The sequence below is a fragment of the Galeopterus variegatus genome, unplaced genomic scaffold, assembly GCF_000696425.1.
Source record: "Galeopterus variegatus unplaced genomic scaffold, G_variegatus-3.0.2 Scaffold395, whole genome shotgun sequence".
NCBI lineage: Eukaryota > Metazoa > Chordata > Mammalia > Dermoptera > Cynocephalidae > Galeopterus > Galeopterus variegatus.
In genome coordinates this window covers 120,987-132,972 of record NW_007726506.1, presented here as the reverse complement: position 1 = coordinate 132,972, position 11,986 = coordinate 120,987, and the positions used below count along the sequence as shown (strand labels likewise).

The 11,986-nt window shown below is 39.2% G+C and overlaps 1 long non-coding RNA gene across 1 annotated transcript; it reads left to right on the top strand.

The window, feature by feature from the left end:
- Positions 1-7,222: 7,222 nt before the first annotated feature.
- LOC103586934 lies at positions 7,223-10,460 on the top strand. Its single transcript, XR_550187.1, has 2 exons — positions 7,223-8,062; positions 9,527-10,460. It is a non-coding gene; the product is annotated as an uncharacterized LOC103586934 (long non-coding RNA).
- Positions 10,461-11,986: the final 1,526 nt, after the last annotated feature.

Below are 11,986 nucleotides of genomic sequence, written 5' to 3'. Positions count from 1 at the left end.
GCTCTCAAGCGGCGCACTGTAGCAGTGCGCCACCGGGCCGGCCCTGAATTGTTTTTAATTTATTTAGTTAGAGGTTTCTGTAGGGCATCTGTGGCTATGGTGAATATGGTTGTGTCTTAAACTCTTAATTTAGGAGGAGTGGACTTCTTCAGGCCACCATCACATGGCAATGAAGGAGAAGAAAACAGCTATATATGAGGCCACACAGGCAGGAATAGAGTTTAGGTATCAGAAGGATTCATGTGGGCCTAGGGACAGGACTGTTGCTGAGTCCCTCAGCAGCAGTTTATGTGCCGCTGTTACAGTATTACAGCTTCTCTCCTTGACTTTTTGCATTGCTCTCGCCCTTATCAGTTTGCCTCATACTCAAGTATTTCTCTAAGTGTGGCACTTAAACCCTCTGCAGCATCAGAATACTCAAAGTAGTTGCTAAAAACCAAGATTCCTGGGCTCTATTCTAGCTGTGTGCCAGAACGCTGGGGTTGGAGGGTGGGCACATGAATGAAGCTCAGGAATCTACTTTTTAATACGTTAAGTGCTGCCTATGCACTATGAAGTGTGGGCACCAGTCACTTGTTCGCATTTTTTCCTCCACTTCACGTTTTTTTTTAACATTGGCACTATTGATAAATTGGACTGGATAATTCAGTTGTGGGACCTGTCCTATTCACTGTAGGATGTTTAGCAGCATCCCTGGCCTCTCCTCACTAGATGCTAGTAGCTCACCTTCACTTCCTCAATTCCCAGTTGTGACAATCAAAATGTCAGATGTCCCCTGGGGGGGTGTGTGTGCAAAATTGCCCCTGGTTAATAATCACTGTTCTACTTTATAGTTCCTTCTTGCTCAGAGTATTAATTTATCTGTGGCCCTTATGTGCTCACTCTAGATGTGTTTTCAGCTTGTACTCCCACCACCACCATCAGTACCATAGTTCCTAGTCCCAGTTCTTAAGAGAGATATTGATCTGCCTAATGGCTATCATTCCTGTTTGCAAAGAACTTGTATACCAGGCAGGACACTCCATGGTTGCTGATTGCTTAGTGGATTGACTGCCCTTGATTCAGGAGCTCACTTCTAGTTCAGTCAGCTGTGGTCGGGTGGGAAGATAACAGTCACGTCATTCTTTAGGTAGGAGTTCAGGTTTATTTCTAGCTTATTTCTCTCGTTGTTCCTGCTCTTCTTCTCACCTATGATATCCTTTTTTTCCCACCTAATGTTTGCCTTCCCCAGCTTGAGTTCTAGCTCTTCCACAAAGCTCATCTGGAGCAACTTCATCTCATACCATTTCCCTTCTTGAGGTTCCAGGTCTTAGATAGAACTTAGAGTTGTATTATGTTCTCTTGTATCTCGCTATTTTATGCAGGTATATTTTTTCTGATATTCTGTATTCCTGTGACACTTTACACACTGCTGGACATATGGATATCATTCAACAAATATTTGTTCACCAGTTATAGCAGCATGTTAGAATCAGGTATATTCAACTGTAAGAGTAAGTTTCCATATATAAAAATAATTGTGCCATTTTGTTACACAAATTTAAGCAATGGTCAAATAAGAATAGGCGTTATTTAAGGAGCTGCTGATGTTCTTGATGGTAAGATTTGATCTAAAATTGATATTTAGAAGAGTTGTATGGATTATAATTTATCATTCTTAGTTAAGATGGATTTAGGCATAAATCAGTTTTCAGCAAGAACAGATTTAGTATAAAATAAGCACAAGGAGTAGGTATTTTGATCCCAGTCAAAAATTATATATAAGGAAAAGATGAAATTTACCTTACTCAGTTCAGGCTGCTGTAACAAAGTACCGTAGACTGGGTGGCTAATAAAAACAAATTTATTTCTCATAGTTCTGGATGATGGAAATCTGAGATCAGGGTGCCAGCATGGTTGGGTTCTGGTTAGGGCCCTCTTCTGGGTTGCAGATGCATGATTTCTCGCTTTACTCTCTATGGTGGAAAGCGAGTGAATGAGTTCTTTGGGGTCTCTTTTATAGGGGCACTCATCCCATTCATGAGGCTTCATGCTCATGACCGAATCACCTCCCAAAGCCTCCCCTCCTAATTTTATTATATTGGTAGTTAGAATTTCAACATAAGAATTTTGGGGGGACACAAACATTCAGTTCATAACAAAATTCTATAAACCGAGGATGTATATGTTCCTTGTGAGTGGTTGGTATAGACTAAGCAAGATTAGCTCTAATTAAATTACTTGATTCAAATGAGAAAATGTGTATGTAAGTAGTTGGAAGACTTTACAGAATTAAATAATTCTAACGTATCGTTTGTGTGTTTGCTACAGTGTCAAGCTATAGGGTCTTTCACATGAAAGTTGTGCCTGGCTCATTGACATCAAGCAACAAGTAGTAAGTGAATAAATGAGGATGTTTGAGTGGTAGGAAAGAGTACACTTAGTGGAATCTCTGTTTGTCACTTGTGAGACTGAGGCTGAATTTATTGCATCTTTCAGGTTTATGTTGTAATTACTAATCAAGTTTGTGCTATGGTCTGAGTGTGTCCCCCCAAATTCCTGTGTTGAAACCTAATTGCCAACATGATGGTATTAAGAGGTGGGCCTTTAAGAGGTGGTTAAGTCATGAGGGCTCTGTGATTAAGTCATGAGGATGCTTTTAGGGGGTGATTAAGTCATGATGAAGTGTGTCCCCCCAAATTCCTGTGTTGAAACCTAATTGCCAACATGATGGTATTAAGAGGTGGACCTTTAAGAGGTGGTTAAGTCATGAGGGCTCTGTGATTAAGTCATGAGGATGCTTTTAGGGGGTGATTAAGTCATGATGAGCAAACACTTTATTCCTCTATAATTTTTTTCCTTATCTACCTTTTTTAAGGCCTGTTGTTTTAATAGGGTAGAGGCAAATTGTGTAAAAGTACTGCAATTTAAATAGGTAATACCTGTGAATATACCTCTGTATCAGGAGTCCCCAGGACCACTCCCAGGTGTGGTTTACTAGAAAGACTCACAAGACTCTACATGTAATCATACTGATGGCTAAGATTTATTATACAGAAGGATACCAAGCAAGGTCAGCAAAGGGAAAACGCGCATTGGCAGAAGTCTGGAGGGAACCAGGTGCCAGCTTCTAGAATCTTCTCCCAATGGAGTCACACAGGACACATTTATTCCTCCAGGAATGAGTTGTAATAACATGGGTTAAGTGTTTTCTACCTGGGATGCTCATTAGAGACTCAGTGCAGGGTTTTTATTGGGGGTTCATGAAGGTACCCTTTGCCTAACATGTACCAAAATTCTAGACTCCCAGAAGTAGAGCCAGGTATTCAGCATAAACCACGTTGTTTATACAAATAGTATAGGCACATTGAGCCACCCTATCATTTAGGGAAAGGGTATTACCAGTGTAAGGAAGTGTTTACTACTTAAGTACCCAGATAGCATCCAAGGGCCATCCTTGTAAGCAGGCCTTTATCAGCACCAGGCTCTAATCAAGTGAGCTAACTGGCCATCCCAAGCAGGCCTTTCTAAAGATAGCAACCTCAGGCCAATGTTAACTCTTTTGTGCCCAACCTCAGAGCTCAGTTTATTTTTTATTAAAAAAATTTTTTTTTTTCCTTTTTGTCTTTTTTCGTGACCGGTAACGGAATCGCAACCCTCGGTGTCGCGCCCGTACCGCGACCGGCAACGGGATCGCAATCCTTGGTGTTGCGCCCACACCGTGCTCAACCAGTGAGCGGACTGGTCTCTATATGGGATCCGAACCCTCGGCGGGAGCGCCGCCACTCTACCGAGTGCGCCACCGGGTGGCCCAGAGCTCAGTTTAAATGTCACCCCTGAAGTTTCCTACCCTTGAGGTGAAACCAATTTCCTTATTCGTTTAATTATTATTTGCTCTAGGCACCAGGTATGCAGATGGCTTAGAATTTTGAATAGCAGTATTGCATTGTGCTGTTGTTATGTATATTCTATCAGATTACAAGCACTTACAAAGACTGCAATTATTACCTTACTCACTCAGCATAAAGCCTTGCATATTCCATCAGCTTCGTATAATAGTGTATAGTTTACAAAGATTTACAAAGAATTCTACAAAAAAAATTTGAGCCAAATAAAAGTCCTGAAGAGGATTATTAATTTACCCAAAGTCAACAGTTCGTAAAGAGCAGAATTGTGATTCAACATCCCATTACTCTTTTCCAGCAATTCAGTGGTTTTCCACCTGAATTCTTCAGAGCCCTAGAATCTGCACAGGACCTCATATGGCAAGTAGAGCATGGAGGAAGCTAAGCTCCTACCTGTAGTGTATAGAGCAACGTCATTGTTACCTGTGGTGGTATATGTTGGGATTCTGCATAAGATTTTCTTAAGAAAGGGTTCTGCTGGAAAAAGTTTGAAAAATACAGCGTTGCATTTTATTTCCTCTCTGAATGCATCATTTGATACATGAGAAGGTTCTAATTCAAGTCAGCTTTAAAATCCCTTCTCTAATGGGAGTGGTGTACTAGTACATATTAACCTTTTATCATTTTAATGGTACTAAATTATTTTAGAAAACCGTGGTATCTGTCTCCTGTTGACATAATATATTCTGCAAGACACATAGTAGTTAGTTCTGCCTAGTTTGCTTCAGTGATCATGACAGCATTTATGTTTGTGGCAAAATCGCACAAGGAATTCATTAGTAACAGCCAAATCACATTTTTTATATGGTAGTCAACCATAATATCTAATGGAAGGAAGCCAGGCATAGCAGCTTCAGAATGCCTTGGTGAAACAGTGTTAGTATCATTAAACGCAATTGCTTATAATGACCCGAACAGTTTTGTTATCCCAATACAAAGCAGTGAAGATAAATCTAAGCCATTACACCAGTAGGAGACCCAGAAGTCACATGATTATTACATCTATAATTTTGGATGAAGTAGAAAGTCTGGAATTTCTTATCCATTAAATCAAGGATGAGTGAGCTTTTACTTGCTAGATTTTGATGTGTGGACCCTTAACTGTCATGACAGAAATAGTGTTAGAGATAAGGGATCTTTCCGAATTAGAGAAATCGGATCTTTATGAGGCTTTTAATTAATAGTTCAATTTCAGCTTTTTTTTTTTTTTTTTTCATTACTGTTCAGTATGAGGATCCAAACCATTGACCATGGTGTTATAACACCTGCTGTAACCAACTGAGCTAACTGGCCAGCCCCCAATTATAGCTTTTAATACAGGACCATAAAGAGAGGTCAGAGCACAGCCTAGTTCTCTGCTAAGGGGGGATCACTGGTCTGAGGGAAAGGCCACTAATGTAGAGAGAGATTACGCTGGGGAACTTTGCAGACAGATGCTACTGAGTCTCTTGGGAGGACATTGTAACATCCATCCCCATATTCCATGTCGGTGGAGGAGATAACATTTAAAAATGAAAGCAAGTGAGCCAAGATGCCGGGTACCGTTCAAGCTTTATTAAAGAAAGAAATCTGCTGGGCTGTGCTCATAGTGGCACAGGGCCCAGGGCTGCCCTGAAAATGGTGGACAGCCCCAACAATGGGTTCGCGAGAGTTTATATTAGCTTTTGGGCACGAAATGTACGGGGTGGAGAGACCATTAGGTTGATGTAACTGGGTGGAGAACTGCAGTGATGCAGAAGCTGGAAACTTGTTTCTAAGTCAGGAGGCTTCTTGTAAAGGGAAGGGGGAGGGGAGGGGAGGAGGTGGGTGGCGCCAGTTTGTACTTGGGCTTGTCTAAAGTGGTGCTGGTTATGTTGCAGATCTATTAAAAAATAGGGCCGAGCCCGTGGCGCACTCGGGAGAGTGCGGGTGCTCCCGCTGCAGGTTCGGATCCTATATAGGGATAACCGGTGCGCTCACAGTGCTCACTGGCTGAGCGCGGTGTGGCCGGTCTCAAAAAAAAAAAAAAATAAGTTGTTGATAAATTGGCATTTATCTTGCATCAGAAGGAGCACTCTGGCCCTTTGTGTGAGTGCATGGCCACACATACTATACTGTGTATGGTAGTGTAGGTTATTTGTTGCATGAGGGCACCATGTTTAGGAGGGCACCATTTACATCAAAGACTTTGTAAATGTGTGTATTTACCACAGTATTTGTGGTGTTTTGTTCTGTTTATTTAGCTACAAAAGTATGGAACTACCTTCTGGTAAAAGTGGGCTTTGAAGAATTGCCGTTGTGTCTTGTGCTCCAAGTTTTGCCCTTATTTGTGATTAGCAATCGATTTAATTATAAAGTTACATGAATCCAAATTATGTGACCTTTTTTTTTTACAACTTAGCTTGTAAATAAAAAGGTGGTTTAATTTAATTATCCTTAGGAAGTATTCACATAGAAAGGTTAGTTCTGGAAGAGTCAGAAAACCAGCTCCCCAGACTTGAGTCCTGTCAGGAAAGTTAATGAGCAAATATTTGAGGCACAGTTTAAGAGTATCGAGTGATAAAATAGGATGGGAACAAAAGTCAGGGGTGGGACAAATGTTTTGCTCCCCTGATGCTTTGGGTCACTGGTTCATAGTAGTTGGTGCATGTTTGGAGGATGCAGACTTAAAATAACCTAAGCAAAACAAATGAAGAAGCCAAGGCACTTATCAAAAGATTCGTATAATTTCGGCATTGCTAAGCTAAGTGTAAATACATTATGCATATCTGTATTGTGGCTTCTCTTCGTAAAACAGGAATCTGTTTTATTAAGTGCCTTTAAAAAATATTTACCTAAAGTAATTTCTCAAGAAATCTGTATAGACAGTGGTGTTTAAGAACTTTAAAAGTTAAGATCAAATCAGGGTTACTGCCAACTTCTTAGCTTTAATAGGTCAAGAACACTTCTCATTAGCACTAATGCGTTAGCATTGATGTCATGCTGCGCTGGCAGAATCTGCCTTCTGGCAGAGTTGAAAATGACTTAGAGATTCACTGTAAGCTTTACTCTCTTGACAAAATGGCCAGTAGGTATACATCAGAGGAAGCTGGGCCTGATAAGTGACTGACCGAAAGCTGATAGATGTATCAGTGGGTTTTACCTAGTACTTGTTTTTGAAAATCACCTTGATTGGATATTGTACAGTTTCATCTAGAAGTGTGGAGGATGACAGACTGCTAAGATAAATAGCTGAATGACAACTGTGTATTTGAACATGAAGGTGCTGTATTTCTTAGAAGAGCAAGAGAACTTTTGAAAGTGAGATTTGTTACCATCATAGTCTATTTAAGGCACCTGTTTCTATGCCTGGGTTTTATTCATCCACAGATTGTGTGAGGGCTTGTCGATCCTGTCTTGGACTTGGGCCCATTTTCCCCAGAAGTAGAGTCTGGAGAAAAGGACTGTGTCCTTCCTCAGGCTTAGGCTTGGCTTTGAGTGAGTTTTTGGCTCTAAGTCAGAACAGTTTCACTTGATGAATCAGGTTTTCATGATTCAGCTCTCTTTGAGGAAAGACTGCAAAAGACAAAGAGTTTATCACGTAGATGAAAAATTAAAGTGTAAGAAGGAAATTTTATGATATTGGAAGACATGGCATGACTTTGCCTCGGCTTCAGTTATGTAAATATCAGACTCTTCATAATGTTTAAAATATTTGTTCCCCGTGATCAGAGTTTAGTCTTTACTGTGGTCCTTAAGCTAGAGCAGTAATGTGAACTACCATTGAGTTTGCATTTAGTTTATTAACTCATTTATTCGTTCAACATACATTTGAATCTCCCAGGTATCTGGCTAGATGCTGCATTAAAGCTTTCTCCCCTTCCCTTTCAGTTAATAGTGCATTAAAGGTCAAATTTTAATTTTGGAACATTTTGCTATATTAAGAGAACTGTACTTTCATGTGTGCTACAATCAAAATGAATTTTTGCTCCAGAAAAAAAAAAATGGACTGAAGATTAAAATTTAAGGCAGATGAGTTCCCAGTTATTGCAGTTGAAAGCTTTTTATTATCTCCTGCAGGTTCATCTTCCTTCTTGTACAGTGTTTTCAAACTTCCCAGTCATTAAAAAGAATATTTCTCATGTTCATACAATGGATTTTTCTCCCAGAAGTGGATACTTTGCGTTGGGGAATGAGAAGGGCAAGGCTCTGATGTATAGGTAGGTATTATTTATGCTTAAAAATCTGTGATACCTAGAAACTTCTTTTGAAAATGTGACAAGATACTATGTATACCTAGGCTACAATTCTGCACTTATACACAATTTATTAATTCTGCAATTCAGCTTGACTCTCATCTTTATTAGCTAACTTTGTGTATTTTTCTACCATAAAATGTCACTAACAGAAAAGTTCACCTGGGGAATATATATATGGTTTTTTTTTTTTTTTTTTTTTTTGGTAAAACTGTATTTTGAAAGAATGTCAAATTGAAGAAAAGTAGCTGCTTTAATAATATTGTCACTTTCTTGGTGCCTTTATTAGCTAACTTTGTGTATTTTTCTACCATTAAATGTCACTAACAGAAAAGTTCACCTGGGGAATATATATATGGTTTTTTTTTTTTTTTTTTTTTTTGGTAAAACTGTATTTTGAAAGAATGTCAAATTGAAGAAAAGTAGCTACTTTAATAATATTGTCACTTTCTTGGTGCCTTATGTTTAGATTAACTTCTGATGATTTGACAATTCACTGTTTATTTCACTAGATTTAAGTGATTTTTTTAAAAAAATTGTTTTCTTTGCCTGTAGCTGTGAGCTGTAAATAAGGATGTTAACCATGAATATATCCAAAAGTTATTTGCCCTGTCCAGGTTTTTTTCTGTACCCAGCATACTTGGCTATAAAACAAGAACAAACAAAATCTAATGGCATCATTGCTGGAAGATATAGATGACAAGGTGGACCCTCAGGGAGAACTAAAGAGCTTTCAGTAGAAAACCTGTGGCTTAAATCACAGGCCTCTCTCCTTGCTCCTTGTGTTGTTAGTAAATGCTACATAGAACCTTGTGTTTATGTTTGTATGCTTTAGGGAATGCCTGCTTTCAAAATAAACTGAAATTGGGGGTGAGGAAGAGAGGGAGTGTAAATTGGTTTTGAGGAGATAGTTGTGGAAAGAGAATATAACAAACAATAATATGGTTTAAAGTTCTACTTAATTTGAAAGGAAAATGGGTTATACCGGGATAATTCCATTTCAGATCAGTTTTGTATTGGTTCTGTTTTAGTTTGGATTTTATAAAAGGATGCAGATTCTTCTTGCACTTAGAAATTCTCTTCCAGAGCTTTGATTTTTTTTTAATAACTGAAATACTGTTTTCTCCAAGAAAGTCCCAAAGGCCATTAGATTTTTCACCAGAGCATTGCTCTCTAGGATGAGACTGTGTTTAGCTATGCCAGTAAGTGGGTTGGACTGACATTTCTGTTGGGTTTGGCTGACCAGTTATTTCATAGACCCCAATTTGATGCTTGGAGCAAGCTTAATGATTTTATCTAAAAATTTGAGGCAGTAATTGTGATTACATTTTCCCCCTAAATTCTTCCTAAGTGCCATTCCGTGATCTGATTGACAATACTGTGAGTAATTACAAAGTTGTTCAGATGACTTACTTTTCACTTTTTCAGGTTGCATCATTACTCAGACTTCTAAAGCGATTATTTGAAGTAAGAAAATCCTTTTCTCATAAATTCTACAGGTTTTAAGGTTACTCCCATTGCTATCAGTTGGCAGAGGTACCTACCGCCTTAGCTGAGCTTTGATTCTCTACCCCTAGGTTGTTGCATCTTCAGTTAGGGGAATGGGATGGAAGTAGACCAGGAACTGTCCAGCTGGACTTGAACCTTCCTTTGGAATTTATTATCTTATATCACATAATCTGGCTCAGTTCTTACTGAGGTCATATCTCTAATATTGCATTCAGAATTGTTATCAAAATTATAATTACTCAGCATGTTTAATCCACAAAAGAGAATAGAGATAACCAACAGATCGGTACCTTTACATATTGCTATATCTTGTATGAGCTTGAACCCTCTCATTGTGTATGTGTTTCTTGAGAGGTTATAAGTGGCTTGTCCTGTTTTCACAGAGATAGTTAAAATATAGGATATGCTTCCCTTCTCATGACTTGATCTTTGACTTGAGATATGGTGGTAGTTATGAGGTTGAGCTTTGCAGTTGGCCTTCTTGGGATTCATGAATGTTGAGGAGAGACTCTGGGAGTGCAGACAGATTTAATTAGGGAAAGGGATTTTTAAAGGTAGAGGAATTTTGAGCAAAGCTTTAGCCAGGAAAGGGAAACAGTCCATCTATCCTATCTCTCAAAATTACATTGCCAGTACATGTTGGTTGTTGGTGACCAGCAATTATAAATCAGGTATATGATTTCTTCTGTTCTTTTCTCAGGTCCGGTTGAGCGGCGAGAAAATCCCGTCCAGATGTATCTTCTCAGAATCTTTCCTGAATGTGTGATGATGCGTGGAGAATGATTTATAGAGCCAGTTGTGCTTAAGTTAACAGCAATATTGTAATAAATACATGGCAGCTTTTATTTGAAAATAAGTGTCTGTGCTTCTTCCTTCTTCCCCCCACCTACATACACATTCATGCTCACATCATCTTGGATGCCTTTCTTTTAAGACTAAGCATGAGAAATTGGAAACGTGTTTCAGAGTATCAGCTAACAGATACTCTGACAAGCTGTGGAGGTCAGTCAGCTTGATATGAGCATTGAAATCTCATGGAGTGAATTTTGAACTTCCAGGTCTTCCTGGAAAGGTGATTATGGACTTTTCTGGGCTTATCACTTTGAATCATTGTCATTGTTACTTGGGGAGGGAACATACGAAAACCTGGTCCTACTAATTATTAGCCATTCCCCTTCCTGGAAATATTCATTATGTCAACTTGAATGTTTCATTTGATTTGGGTTCCAAGGTTGACAATTGGCTCCACAGATTCTTTAATTATGATATAAGCTTGCTTTAGGCTAGTTTCTACATTTCTTCGGAAAAACTGATACTATATCATGTATTAAAGGTGTTAAGGGGATGGGTTATGAGGAGTATCAAGTAGCTTCTAACCCACCTCCCTCCTAAAACATGAAAGAAACAGTGGTGGAGGAGGAATTTTTTTCCAGTGACAAAAATTGGCTCTGCTAGCAAAGTAATAGGTCCCACTTGAGTGTATTCAAACAAACGGGTCAGTGACAGATATCTTCATTGTCTTCGAGGCCCTTCCAGGTCTGTTGAAGATGTCCTGGTTAGGGTAGTGTTAACTTATCCCAGCATCTTTCTAAACGAACATTTTCTATTAAGATGGACTATGGCTATCTTATTGTGAAGACCCTCCTCATCTCCTTTTTTAGCAACATCTTGCATAGTAAATATTAGGGCTAAAACTTCAAATTCCTAAAACCAGTTGGCTTGTTAGTGCTATTTCTCTCTTGAGTTGCTAGAGGGCAGCATTGGATTATGTGAATAATTGAAGGCAAGGCTTTTTGTAGCTTTTTACCATCCCCTTGTCTTTAGCTTCAGTTAAATTACTGTTTCAGAAATGTATATCAGAAATTACATGTACTTATTTTGCATACAGTTTTCAGTTCTCAGGAGTGTGAAGGTTTACAGGAATTTACCATTCTAGAGAAAATGATGGAAGCAGAGTTCAAGTTTTAACTTTATTTTGTCAAAATGTCTAGATCATTTTTATACTCTATGAGGAACAAAGAATTCCCAGTTCTCATCTCCAAGATAGATGTGCAGTATGTTCTACAGACAGAGATGCCACCAATTCTGTGCTTGTCTCTCAATGTCTTTTTTCCCCACTCGGTGGGAGTTAGGGATTTGAGTGAGGCTCTGAGATATAGATGTGCAGTATGTTCTACAGACAGAGATGCCACCAATTCTGTGCTTGTCTCTCAATGTTTTTTTTCCCCACTCGGTGGGAGTTAGGGATTTGAGTGAGGCTCTGAGATGTGAGCCACAGCCACGAACGTCTCTGCACAGCTCTCTATTGGCAGTTGCTGTGACAGCATGGATGTGGCTCGTGTCCCCGTTTTGGGGGGGACCATCTGGAACTGAGGTGAT